Consider the following 14,937-nt stretch of genomic DNA (forward strand, 5'->3'; position numbering starts at 1 on the left):
AAAACTGTGCTATTGAGATATTAGGAGAATGGGACTTGCAGTTACTTGAGAAAAGAAGAAATCATAAAACAATGGTCTCATGGTGTCCTCAGTCCACCCATAGAATTCCTATTGCAAAAATAAGGAGTGTCAGGGATGGGGATATAGCTCAGTTGGTAGAGAACTTGCCTCACATGCACAAGATCCTGGGTTCAATCCCCAGCACCATAAAAAAAAAAGGAATGTGAGCAGACTGTAGTATGAGACTATAGTAATTCCAGGATATCTAATATTTTAATATTTTATTTTGTTTATTTTTTTTAGTTGTAGTTGGACACAGTACCTTTATTGCATTCATTTGTATGTGGTGCTGAGTATCGAACACAGGGCCCCGCGCATGCTAGGCGAGCACTCTACTTTTGAGCCACAATCCCAGCCCCTAACATTTTGATTATTAATGAGAAGACTGATGTCAAAAACTTTGTCCATAAGAATAACAAGTTAAAAAATGAGGACATGTGAAGTGAAGCCAAGAAAAGAAGTAGGCCAAAAAGAAGCTTTGAAAAATACTTTACATAAGAAAATGCAAGCTTGAGCATTTCCAAAAGAGTTTAGCATAAGGAGAAAAACTTTACAAGAGTTGAACACGAAGGGAATCGACACACCTACATGGCATAATTAATCTGTGACATCAGTTGAGTCAGATAGTCATGTTTCACTTCCCAGACTGGAAAAGATTTTTCTATATATTAGGAAAATGGTAATATCACAAAAAATTTTTGGTGAGTTAGGAACACAAAGCCTAATTAAATAGAAGTCATTATCTTAGGTAAGCAAAGACAGCACTTCGAATGAATATAAAATATGCACATTTATTTTAGCAAACAGACCCAGGAACATTTAAATGTCTTTTTGGCTAATGGGAAAAATTAACATTGCATTTAGCTTTGGACATGCTCTTAGATTTTCACTAATCATATATTTTTTTTCCTCTTTTAAGAATCCCTGGATAGTGAAAATTGCAGGCTGAATAGCTGAATAATGCCATTTGGAAGAACGGAAGGCAAACCTCAGTTGCCCTGCATGTTGGGCAAGGTCAACTTCTAGCTGTATTTCTAGTTGTGGCCAAGGCCAGGTCTGTCACTTTTCTCATAAACTTTCACTTAGGTTTAACAAGAGAATATGCTTTGCCATTAAGAGAAAGAAAAACAACAAATTCATGTACCTTATCATCAAGCCAAGAACCATGGCTTGAATCAAAATGTCTTTAAGTAATCACCACGCAACCAGCACGCAGCTTCAAGAGGTTCGTAGCATAGAAGTTAGCTAGTGAGATCAAAATAAACACACAAAACTCAATTTATCTTTTTCTTTGACCAGGTCTGAGATGGCTCTCCCCTTTGGCTCCTGCATGGAGCCACCCAGAGGGCCAGCAAGGTTTACACAGACTAGCAGGAGAGAGAGAGAGAGAGAGAGAGAGCACCCCAGGGAGTGGCCTTTTATTGGGGAACAAGAAATTCAGGGGAAAATTCCATCCAATGAAGGTCAAGGGGAACAGCATTCCAAGGTCAGGGTCAGTGATTGGTCTCAGGGTCAATGGTTAGTCACACCCCCACACAAATGGGCTCTGGAACCTAGAGAGGGTGGGGATTAGTTCTGACACAATTTAGCCAGAATGCCTCACACCCAAACAGGGAGGTGCCCAATCACGTGTTTGAATGGCTTCCCACAGTAATCAGCATTTGGTTGGATATTTTCAGCTTAGTAACTAGCTTTTACTTGAGTCCACAGCCAAGGACCATATATTCATAAAAAGAGATAAAGAATTAACTTGTTATATATTAGTTGGGCCTATTCCTAGAGCAAGAGCAGTAATGAAATTGGACTGTAATTGTGGGTGTTTCCAGTGAGAAGAGGCAGAGTTCCAACCCAGATGAGTCATTTTGACTCCAAGGATAACTAGGGAATCTGGGAGTACTGGGTATTAAGTCAGATGCAAAAAAAAAAAACTAATATTCAAATACTCTATTCTAAGATTCAGAAATGGTGAATGGAGAGGTGAAACAGGAAAGAGGTTTTTTTCCCCTTCATAAGCAAAGATAATGATTTGATTAAAACAAATCATTCATAATTTTATTTTTTTTTGTCATGTTGTCTTATGCATTTGATCAAGAGTCATAAAGTCAGTAAGCTTGGAGTAAATTATTTTTCAAAGTATACTTTAAATAAATAAATCATTAAATGTGTTCAGACAGCGTAATTTAGTTTTAAGAACAGTATTTTTAAATCCTCTTAGTAGGACTTTCTCATAAGGAAAATCACACCATTTATATTTTATTGTCTCAGATTTCCTGGTTACTTATTATTAACAGTATTATGTCTCTTGTCATATGCATTGTATCAAGTGTCCTAAACTGAAGCTGTATCTATAAAATTAAAAGCTGAAGTCAAAGTACTTGTATTCTTTATGTCAAAATAATTTCTTTAGAATGTGTTTATTTCTATTATTAGTTTTGTAATTATACTTTTTCCTATGTTGATAATTTTGTATCACAATCTAGGATCAGAATTATACCTTGTTGCAAAAATGAATGTGCTCATAGAGCATGAGATAATTAGAAAGTCACCTTGATGCATTTCGTAGAAATTTAAAACTTGACAGGAACGATAAAAGATGCTTTCAAGTTGAGCTAGTTGAAAGAAAGCTCATTGAAGATGAGACAGCAGTTTTTATGATTAGGCTGATGATGCTATCAGAGATCCATTGTGGATATATGTTTTACTCTTAGAAAAGTAAAGAATCAGTTAAACCCAAAGAGCACAGAGCAATATCAATCCTTATAATCCCTGTCTGTTGACATGCGGTCCATTAGGAGTTATTGGCTATTGTCTTGCTTTTCTGCTATCTTTGGCAAAACGAAGAGTGAGAAGGGGCATTGTGACAGTACAGAATGCCATTTCTAAGAGGAATAGAATGATATGAACAAAACTATTATGTACTCCAATATAGAGTAAATGATTTAATGTAATTGTACAGTCTCAGTGGGAATGAATTATCAGACAAAGCAGAATGAGGACTTTGAAGAAAATCAAGTTAAAGCGAGGCATTAAATTAAAATTTGTAGCAACTTTCAATTAGATTATGGACTGATTTTTCTAAAGTCACTGAGAAATTCCTTAGGGTAATATTATTATCCTGTTTAAGAGGGGACAATAATGAGAAGTAGTTTGCAGAGAAAAATAAATTAAATCATGCATTTAGTTAATCTTGATTTTGTACTATATCTTTGTAGGTGACAATCACTGACAAAGGGAAAAGGTACCAAAAACAACTCCCCCAAACTAATATGCAATAACTCTTACTCTGTGAGAGCAAGAGCACTGCACTCTTGATACGCACCATCACATTCAATTTTCCCAGTGACCACTTTGAGTAGTGTTATATATGGTTTGCATCTGGAATGTATCCTAAAAGCTCAAGTATTTAAGATTTGGTCCCCAATGCATCAAGGTTCAGAGGTGGGAATTTAGGAAAGGGATTGGATCATGAGAATTTTGATCTTATCAGTGGATTAATCCATTGATAGATTAATAATTTGATGATATTGTGCGGTGTGGTGGAATCTTTAGGAGGTGGGTCTAAATAGAGGAAGCAATTTATAATGCCCCTGGCTCCTTCCTCACTCTTTTTCTCTGTCTCCTGACTGCCATGAGGTGAGCAGCTTTGCTCTACCACACCCATCCCCCATAATGTACCACCTTGCCATGGGCCCAGGGACAATGGACCCAGATAACCATGGACTGAAACAAGACAAAATAAATCTTTCCTTTTTAAAGTTGTTTATAGTTAGGTGTTCTGTCATAGTGGTAAAAAGCTGGCTAACACAGGCAGATACTATGATTTTCCCCACAACTTTACTCAGTTTACACAAAGAGAAGGTAAGAGAATCTGGGTTTAGGCCAAGATCTGCCTACCTGAAAAAATCTTACACTTAAATGCTTTAATGTAATGACCCCCCTGACCCTAGATTTGTCATGGAGTTATTTTAGAATAAAATACACAATCAAATGTGATTTATAAATGTAAGATATAATTGTACAGATGGTCCCAGACTTACAATGGTTCAACATGCAAGTTTTTTAAAACTTTACAATGGTGCAAACAGTTTGCATTCAGGAGAAACTTTATCTAGAACTTTGGTCTTTTCCTGGGCTAGTGATATTCAGTAAGATACTCTCCTGTTGCTGGGCAGTGGCGATGAGCCACTTCTTCCAGTAGCCATGCAATGAATGACCAGAGGGAACAACTGACACTCTACAGTGCACTGTATTGTTAAGCTACAATCTTCAGTGGGTTAGGTGTATTAAGTGCATTTGTAAAGTACAATATTTTCAAATTAATAGATTTATGAGGACATGATTTTCTGCAAATTCAGGAGAACCTGTATTCATTTGAACTTCATTATTTAAAAGCTACCAACTTTTGCTTTTCCTTCTTTGATGGGGGAAATTCTAGGGTCATATTTATTAGAAGTTTTCAAAAAATTGATATGAATAAGAATATTGACCTTATGAATTTTTCTGTACAATACTAACATGGCTTTATTTTTAGGGCATTTTTTCCCCTGTAACTGGACTCAAATAGATGAGTTTTCTAAGTAATTAACTAATTGTTCCTTAAATCCTGACTTATTAAATCAATTATTCTGTATTTTGTTTCAACCCTTATTTTGTTCTTGCTTCTTCCATGAAGAGTTTTTGTAACAGTATTTTCTAGATGTTTCTGCAAAATTCCAGACCTTCCCCAAAGAATTTTGAGTTGTGATGACTTTTTAAAATCAACTTATTGTTTAGTAAAAGGCAACAAATTCCTTTGTAAATGTCATTTTTGTTTCCTACTACTTATTAAATAATTAGCCTACAACTAACATAAAAAAAAACTCAAACCATTAAAAATGTCACTGATCATATCTACTGTTGGTAATCTCCTTTGAATTTCTAAGCCATCTTTCTCAAGCTCAATTAATGCCATAACTAGTTAATGTTGTCTATTAATGATTTACTATGTGCTTATATTAGTTTTTAAAATAAGGAATATTGAAAATTCCACATGAAACCCCTTTTGACTGTAATATTGTCTAAGAAGCAAGAGATTCTTTTGCCATTATCTTTTTCTGCTCAACCATGGGTTTGGATATGATTTATTTAACATCACTATAATCTATAAAATAAAATCATTGACATTTTATCCTTATACGTACTAGAAATCTTGAAAGAATAAAATAAAAAGTCTCTACTATGTTTTGAATTTTTTAGTGACTATTTGTAATTAGAGTATAGAGTGATCATATGTTAATTAAATTTCTAGTACTACACTGAATAAAAGAGATGAGAGTGTCATATACTAGTAAAAAATGAATCAAGTTAAAATTCTAGACTCCTAACTTATGAATTCAGCGTATCTTATATTTTATTAATGTGATAGATTTGCATGTTCATTTCTAAAGACCAATCAACTCTCTACCTGAATGCCAAGTAGTACCTAGAATGCTGCGTGAACTAGAGCTTCTTCGAATATAGTTATACTTGGCCAAAAGGAAGGCTTAGAGAATTTCTTATAGTTTAATATTTGTAATTATTAATTATTTATAAACATCCTTCCCTAATTTAATTTAATTTATCTGCCGCTCCTGCACATTTTTGAAGAGAGAGCACTTTCATTCAAATGTATGCTGATTTGCCATAATTGGAATAATTTCTGAAGTGGATTTACATGAAATCAATAACTCAAACAGTTAAATTTCACAGTGATCAGGAATTGTAAATACAATGACTCTGCTCCCTAATTCTTATTTCCCACTCAGTTTAAAATGTAATGACTTCTTTAAAGTCAATTAAAATTTACGTATGACAAACCCATAGCCAACATCACACTGAATGGGGAAAAGGTGACAGCATTTCTTTCAAGATCAGGGACAAGATAGGAGTGTCCACTCTCACCTCTTTTATTCAGTATAGTACTAGAAATTTCAACCAGAACAATTATTCAGTGGAAAAAAAGATAAAGGGCATACAAAGAGGAAAAGAAGAAGATAAAATATCCCTGCTTGTAGATATGATTCTATGTATAGTAAAACCTCTACTAAAAGACTATTAAAATTAATAAACAAATTTAGTAAAGTACCAGGACATAAAATTAACATACAAAAATCAGTAGCTTTTCTAAACACCAATAATGAATTTACTGAGAAAAAAAATCACAAAAGGAATCCCTATTCTGAATATAAAATTAAAACGAAAACAAAGAAACAAAACAACCTCCCAAACACTAGGAATAAACTTAAAATAGAAAAATCCTCTATAATAAAGAAAAATGAAAGAATCTGAAGAAACAAAAAGATGAAAGGTCTCTAATTTTCATAGATTAGAAGAGTTAATATTGTTCAAATGCTTATACTACCAAAAGTAATCTACAGATTTAATGCAATCCCCAATTAAATTCTTCAGAGAATTACAGAAAACTCTCAAAATTAATATGGTAGCAAAAAACACTCCAAAGCATTTTAAGCAAAAAGAATAAAATTTGAAGTAAGATAATACCTGATTTCAGGACATACTGTAGCACCATTGTACCAATACTATCATATAAAAGCAGACACAAAGAAGAAAGGAACAGCACAGAGATCCTTAAAAAATCCCTACATCTATATCCAAATGATTTTTTACTAAATTAGTAAAAACATAATTGTACAAAGGATAGACTCTGATGTGATAGGACCAGGAAAACTGGATATCCACCTGCAGAAGATAAACTTTACCCCTCTCATCTTGTACAAAAGTTTTCAAGATGGATCAAAAGAGATAAGTGCATGCCCATGTTTTTTGCAGTACTATTTATAATGGCTGACATATGGAATTAGCCTAAGTGACTGTCAAAAGATGAAAGAAAAATGTGATACGTACATGCAATGGGGAATTATTCAGCCATAAAGAAAAATGAAGTAATGTTTTTGTGGCAAAATGGACAGAACTGGAACACACCATGTTAAATAAAATAAGTCAGGCATAGAAAGAAAAGTATCCCGTGTCCTTTCACATATGTGAAGGCTAAAAGGAGTTGAGTCAAAAGTAGAATAGTCATTATAAAGATTGGACATGGTGAGACAGGCAAAGGTAGAAGAAAGGGAGGTTGATACACACTATATACACATATGGAAATGTCACCCTGTACTCCATTGTTGTATATAATTAATACAAGTTAAAAAAGAAACTTCGGGCTAAGGTTGTGGCTCAGTGGTAGCTCTTGCCTTTAACGTGTGAGACACTGAGTTCAATCCTCAGCACCACATAAAAATAAATAAAGGTACTGTACCCATCTACAACTAGAAAAATATTTAAAAAAAAAAACTCATCTGAGTTGGAAGAGTCAAACTTGGAAATGATCTATTGGTCTTTGTACAATAAAAATTAATAAATATTTTTTTCTTTTAAGAGTTGATTATAGATAACATTTAACACTTAAAGATAGTTAAGTTTTCTCTTCTACCTTTTAAAATGACATCAATGTAATTTTTTAGAAAGAACTTGTACAAAGAATACTGTCTTTGTAACCAATATAATTAAGATACAAATCTACTAAAAAGAACTGACACAAGGTATATCATTTTGTTTATAAACTTTCTAGCAATCAAAGGTAGATTCAGTAGACCTTTATTTTATTCTCCACAGACCAAAATATGATTATTTTCCTCTAACTTGTTTTTTTTCTTTTCTTTTTTAAAAATGAAATACCTTAATTATGTCTTATCTGATTATAAAAGCATCATGTGCTTATTGCTAAAAATTAACTCATCATTTTGAAATACTGAACATTGACATTGGTTGCATGATTTTCCAGAAAATTTCTCTAATGTTTATAGTCTTATCATAGAGTTTTCTATTTGAGAAAAATGGAGACAAGGTAATCTATCCAATTTTGTAATCATTTAACCTTATAATAACCTTAATACTTTCCCACATACATGTTTATACCACTATATCTTTAAATTATTTCCTGGAAGTTTGTTGTACTATTATATGAATCCATTACAAATGGATTTAGTTTGCATTTTGCACATTTTAAACAAAAAATGCTGAGTAGCATTTTACAACTTTTTTTCCCTCATATAAGATGTAGAGCTGGAATAGATTCTAGTAAGTGGAACTTAGGTAAATGTGTTCATATTAACTTTTTTATAATTGTAATACATATCACTTTGAGGATCAGGGTAAATTCTGAAGCAAAGCTGCCTGGGTTCAAATCTCAGCTTTGTCACTAATTAGCTAAGGATAACAATCATTCCTGCCTTATTGGATTGCTATGAGATTTCATGAGTTAATAAATGTAATACAGAACTTTGAAGCACAGTAAGTGTTATAAAAAGATTTGTCTTCACTATTGCATTCCAGAATATCAGTGTATACTTATACACGTCTCACACAGCTGAAATCCCTCCCCCAAAAAGCAACGACAAAAAGATCACCTCTTCATTGTTATTTTAATTTATATTGAAATAAATCACAATAAAGTATTATTTATATTTAATTAATATTTAACTATACCAATACTTCTTTGTGTAACTAAATATTTTTAATATTTGTTGATCATAGATGTTTCTTCATAAAACTTACCCTACATATCATTTATTCATATCGTTTCTCCATTTTTCTATCATAATATTTGCTTATAATTGATGTGAAATTTTATAGATAGTAAGAAAACTGATCTCTTCAGCTTGTATAACAATGATAAGTTATTTCTATGATCATTTAGATTTGAAAGTTGAAGAAAGAACAGCCTATGCTATTCTTAGTAAAGGGATCTTAAAACAGAATATCAACCATCCCTGTCTTATTTTGAGAAGAGAGTAAGTTTGTATATGTCCTACCTGGTCTGTTAAGAAGATATGCTTATCTTGTTAAAAGTCTAAAGAAAAGAGAATGTCATTCAATGGGCTTGGAATGTAAACTAAGAAAACTTCTTTTTTCCTTTTGAATTCCTTCATCTGAATTATGGAAGCATTCAGGACAATCTTTCATATGTCTGATAAAAATTTTTAATAGTTTTGTGATACAATTTATCTTTATTTGATATTTGTTGTGCTAAAATGGTACTCTTTTATGGAAAAGCAGTTTTTGTACATCTTTGTATGTACTATATAATATTTAGTAAATGTTTATTGTTAAGTAAATATGATGGCTTAAATTGTGCAAAATTTTGATTCATAGTCAGTGTTTCGATTAAAGTCTTTGTTTACAGAGTCATCCCACCACTGCACTTTAAAATTCTGATTGGAATGAAGAGGCCAATCAATTCTATTCATTTACTAGTCATCCACCTCCTAGCTCTATGTGCCTTTTTCCCATCAGATCAATAATTGCCATCCAAATTTTAAGTCCTTTGCATTAGTAGTTTTCACCAACTGTTTCTTTTAGATAATATTTTAATCATGCTTGATTAATTATTTTAACTCTATCTTCAGCTTTTTTTTTACAATGCCCTCCTCAGGAATGCCTCTTCTACTTCTAAGAATATTCCTCACATATTCAAATCTTCCTAGGAAAACTCCTAGTAATATTCCCACATTATGTGGCTTTTCCTCTGGTATCTAAATTGCTTCTCAAATTGAAATAGTTCATTCCCCTTATTAAAATTGAAGAGCTGAGAAAGCAAACAGCATTAATTCATTTGTAATTGTAGATAACTTTCTGTCAGAATCCTCTTCACCAAAAATTCAACTTGTGCTGGACTCAACCATGCATTGGAGCCTATGGACAAAGACAGCGTCAGGTCTCCTTCATCCCGTGCCTCCAGGAGGTCTCCAGCATGCTTCCAGTGACTTATGTTCTTACCTCTAGAGTTCTACTGGCTTCAAAGGCCAATTTTCCTTAAGGCTGAAGATTGCGAATCAGGAACTCTAAGGCTTCTGTATTTCCTCATGCATGGCAAATAGAAAGGGAGTTTTTCTCCAAAGAGCAAGCAAAGATCTTTGTCAGAAACCCCTAGCAAAAATCTCATGAGCCTCACTGGTCATCATCTCAAGGGGAATGGAATTATGCTCACTGACAGATGGACCAAGCTTATCCTGGAGCTGGGGAAGAGTTCAGTTTCACTGGGGTGAACAGGATTTTGAAAGAGAAGTGAATGAACAGAAGGACATGCTGCTTAGAAATAACCAACTGGGATGCATCCAGAAACTGTCCTAAGTTTTGAATGGATTTTAGTCATGTGCAAGACAAAAGAAACTAGAATCAGGCATGATTATCATCACCATTGTGTTATAGACAAGGAAACTGAGTTTAAGTGACTTGCCTAAGGTTTCAGAGTTCTAAGTGGCAAATTGGGATTCATACTAAGACACTTTGCTTATATGGCTTTGCCCTTAATCACCATGCCATGCTGTCTCTTTGAGACCCACTTTATTATCTTGTTTTGAATTCCATGGTGAAATACCCAGACTTTGTAGATAATGCAGTTTTTTTTTGGGGGGGGGAATGAGGTGCCAGGGATTGATCTCAGGAGCACTGAACCACTGAGCCACATCCCCAACTCTATTTTGTATTTTTTTTAGAGGCAGGGTCTCACTGAGTTGCTTAGCACCTCACTTTTGCTGAGGCTGGCTTTGAACTCATGATCCTCCTGCCTCAGCTTCCCCAGCTGCTTGGATTACAGGTGTGCACCACCTCACCCTGAAAATGCAGTTTCTTAATTAAATCCTAGCTTCCTTAAATAAGACTACATAATCTTGTGGAAAATGATTAACCTTTCTGAAAATTAACTTTTTAACCTTTAAAATGTTTGCAATAATATGTGCAAACATTTAATAACTTTTAATCTCAATTGAAATTTGACTTATACCATCTAAGCTATATGAGGTGATTTATTATTTAGAGAAAAAGAGGTAGCATAATATTCCTAGAATAGAGATTCAAAGTTGAATTTTCCTTTGTCCATAATAAAGCATGATTCATAAAATCCAGAATTTGGAAAGAGAAAAATACATTTGATCTTTCTCACACTTTATCTATCAGGAGCAACTACCATCACGTGAGGTCTAATCCCTATACTCAATGTTTGATAACCCTGAATGGTTTAGCATCTGGGACAGAATCCACAGGATTTCCAATAGGTGATAAAGATTCTACTATTATCTTAATTTTTTAGATGAAGACACCACAGGTGAAAGAGGTCAGTTATCTGAGCCCAAATGATATATAGCTCATAAGTGACAATCTGGGTCTTAAATCCAGGTATATTTTGCTGCACAACCCTTGTTCTTTCTAAGTTGGCTTTCAGCACTCATCCTCCCAGGTCAATTGGTTCACCCTGTCAGTAACTGCCTGTCAAACTGTGGTAAAACCAGAGTGAAGGCAGGCAAAGAGTTACTCAGGAGAATGGAGAATGGGCACCACTGGGCAGGATAGGCCCAATAGGTTGTGTTTGCCTGGGCTCCAAAAGGCCCTACTATGACATTCACCAGGATAGTGACAAGGATCTCTATTGGGCTTTGCCTAATGGTTTTATACTATAAAACCACTTAAGCCCTATGCCATCTGTAAAACATCGACATTATTAATCCCATCTTATATTATTACTAATCCCATGGAAGAGAAGACTCGATCGGCTGGTATAATGTCAGGATTCTAAGTGGAAAAGCTGGCCTATGTCATTGGAGTCTCTGAACAAAATAAAGGCTCCCACAGGAGGGGCCAGGTTCTCCAGGACAGTTAGGACTTCCCTGAAGACTGGCAATTTGTTCACAATTTGTTAACAACACATACCAGGAAAGTAAGTCTGGCTTTTAAAATTTTTTCTTAAAGATACAAAAAACAGACAAGAAATTAAAATCTTTTTTAATTTTTATTTTTTAGTTTTTGGTGGACACAACATTTTTATTTTATTTTTATGTGGTGCTGAGGATCGAACCCAGCGCCCTACGCATGCCAGGCAAGTGCGCTACTGCTTGAGCCACATCCCCAGCCCCAAGAAATTAAAATCTTAAAAATTTTGTTCAATTAACTTATTCATCCCACACTTTTTACAAGATTGATAGTAAAAATAAAGTTTGAGCGATTGACTGCTGAAACCACCATTTTTACTAAGTACTAAAGTAAATTCCACTAATATACAATTTTAGGAGATTGACCCATTTACTTAAATCATGGATTGTCAGAGATTCCTCAAATGTTCACAGCAAACTTTTTAGCCACACTCTTGTGTTTATTTAGTAGTTTTCCATGGTAAGTAATTGGTTCTCATATTATACAGGTAACCTGATTAATTGTAATTAATTTTGAAAAAAACTTATGGGAATGAAAGAAAGACCCTTAGTGTTCATCTAACATTATTAAAAGGAGGGAAAATAAAAGCATGAAGAATGAAAAAGGAGCTAGCTATGTACACAAAAAATGAGGGAGGGGAAAGAAGAAGCAGAAGTACACTGGAGGAGTGTTTCCTTTAATTTTTCGAATTAGGATAGTGAAATGAAGTTTAAATATTATTCCATTAGAATGCAACTGACTCACACAAAGCTAAGCCCAGCATCCCAAAGAATCTGTGAAGGGAATCACGACAGCATCACTGCTTGACAGGTATGAGATATTGCCCAAGTGCAGGGAAAATTGGCCAATACGCCTTCTGAAAAACAAAACAGAAAAAAGGAGCTAAAAACACTTAAATAAGTCTGCAAGACAACATTCATTTGACCTAATTTTGCTCTTTCTTTCTCTCTTTCATCTACAAAGGAGTCACATTGAAAATAAGTAAGCAAGTAAAAAAAATTAAGGAAATTTTAACATGAGTGTTGAAATTAATAAATGAATGTTCTCATTACATTGTCCTCAGAAACAATATAGATGAAAAACAATGATCCTTCCAATTTCTATAGGACTTTAGTGCTCACAAACACATACACTCCATCTTGGATCTTCCCTCATGTCAACTTGAAGGTCAGGTATTAACCACTGATGTACAGATCAAGAAATTGTCTCAGACCTTTAAGTAAATTGTCCAAGGTCATAAGCTAAAACTTAAAAATTGGTCACCTAATTTTAGGATGAATGCTTTTTTCACACATGTAAACTAGTTTGTGGTTTTCTCTGTTTCCCCCTTCCTCTTAGTTTTTGGAAGGCTTGACACCATGAATTATTGCCTTTCCATTTTTTGTTGTTGTTGTTGGTGGTAATGGTATAGGGGTTTGAATCCAAGGGTGCTTAACCCCTGAGTCACACACATCCCCATACCTTTTTGGTTCTTTTAAACAGAGTCTCAATAAGTTGCTTAGGGCCTCACTAATTTGCTGAAGAGGCCTTGAGCTTGTGATCCTCCTGACTTAGCTTCCTGAGCCACTGGGATTACAAGTGTGCGCTACTACATCCAGGTCACTCTTAAATATCCTGTCAAAGTTGAGATGGTACCAAAAAATAGCTATATTTTCAATTACACCTTATAATTCCCAACGTCCCTATTTTTTCACAAATCCCATTTTTCCCAAAAGGCAACTGAACAATTAGAGCCTCTTTACCTATATCAAATTTTGAAATGTTATTTCTCCAGTGTGTTTGACCAGAAATATCTAGATGTCTTTCTAACATGAGTGCTATGGAAGAATTAAGTACACTTACTGGGATGGAAAGTTTCAGATAGAAAAAGAGAGTTGGACCACTAGGCTTAACTCAAAAGTCAAATTTTTCTATTTAATAAATAAAATATTTGTGTTCTATCCTATGAGATTCTTGATCTTTTATAAAAAGAAAAAAAAACTTATGTTTCATAAAATATGCATTTCCCCAATTCAACTCATTTTCTAAGAGCCCGCATTAAGGCAGAAGTCTTTGTCTAGTTTTGTTCTCTGTTGTACCTCTGATGCCCATAACAGTCTGTGGCATATGGTAGATGATCTACAAATATTTGTCAAATGAATAAATAAAATTTATAAGCCAAGCTTTAGGAGAGAAATTAGTTTCCCATTTTCTTCCAAATAACAGGGATGTGTCTACAAGATTTGGGTCATCAATATAGTTTGTAAAATATATTCCTCCTCTTGTCTTTCACCCTATTCTTCAACTTTTATCTGTGGTTACTGGCATAATTCCTTCTGTTTGCACATTTAATGAGGTAGGTCAAATGGGAACAAAGGGTTCAAGGTAGTGAAACAGCTCAGTTGGATGAAATCTGACATTTTCTTCTGCTTTCATCTTTTACCTAACTTCCATCTATGTCTTTTTCAGTCTCCAATTTAACTGCCTTCCATTAGTCTGTTTAAACACCATCATTGACGCCTGGTCAACTGCATACCTACTATGTTATCTCCTACAGCCTGTTGGCACCCTGACAAGCATGTATCTCCAGAGCAATGACTGATAAAGGTAGCCGCAAGTCTTGCAAAAGTTGAGAAAATTGTCTAAGTATTAAACTACTACATGCAATTTGTAAATGAAAAATAACAAGCAATAAAATATCCAATAGCAAAAAATACATAAAAATTTAACATTCTTGCCTGGCTCTTGGTAATTCTACTTTAATTACATCCAGAAAATTGTCAAAGGACAGTGAGCTGATATTTCTCTGAAAATTTTGTTCTCATTTGTATGCCAATGGTTGCTTTCTGATAAAGTCCGGCACCTAAGTCACCATCCCTTTTGTCCTACTGAAAAATAGGAGATATGCACTTTCCAAAAAGTAATAGTTATTTAGATTCTTTTGATGTCTTAGTGTATTATAGAAATTTATCTGAGAGAAAAATTGTTTAATCTCATTAAAATATGAGCTTGTATGGTTGTTTTGGTAAACTCTATTTAAAATTTAGTATTCAGAAAATAATCAATTCAAATTGCTTTCATAATGTAGTCTTTTTGTCCAGTGCCTCATTAAATCTCTCAAATTCATTGCTCTGAATATATTAAAATTAGCTGCACAGC

Source organism: Ictidomys tridecemlineatus, chromosome 6 (assembly GCF_052094955.1).
Source record: "Ictidomys tridecemlineatus isolate mIctTri1 chromosome 6, mIctTri1.hap1, whole genome shotgun sequence".
Taxonomy (NCBI): domain Eukaryota; kingdom Metazoa; phylum Chordata; class Mammalia; order Rodentia; family Sciuridae; genus Ictidomys; species Ictidomys tridecemlineatus.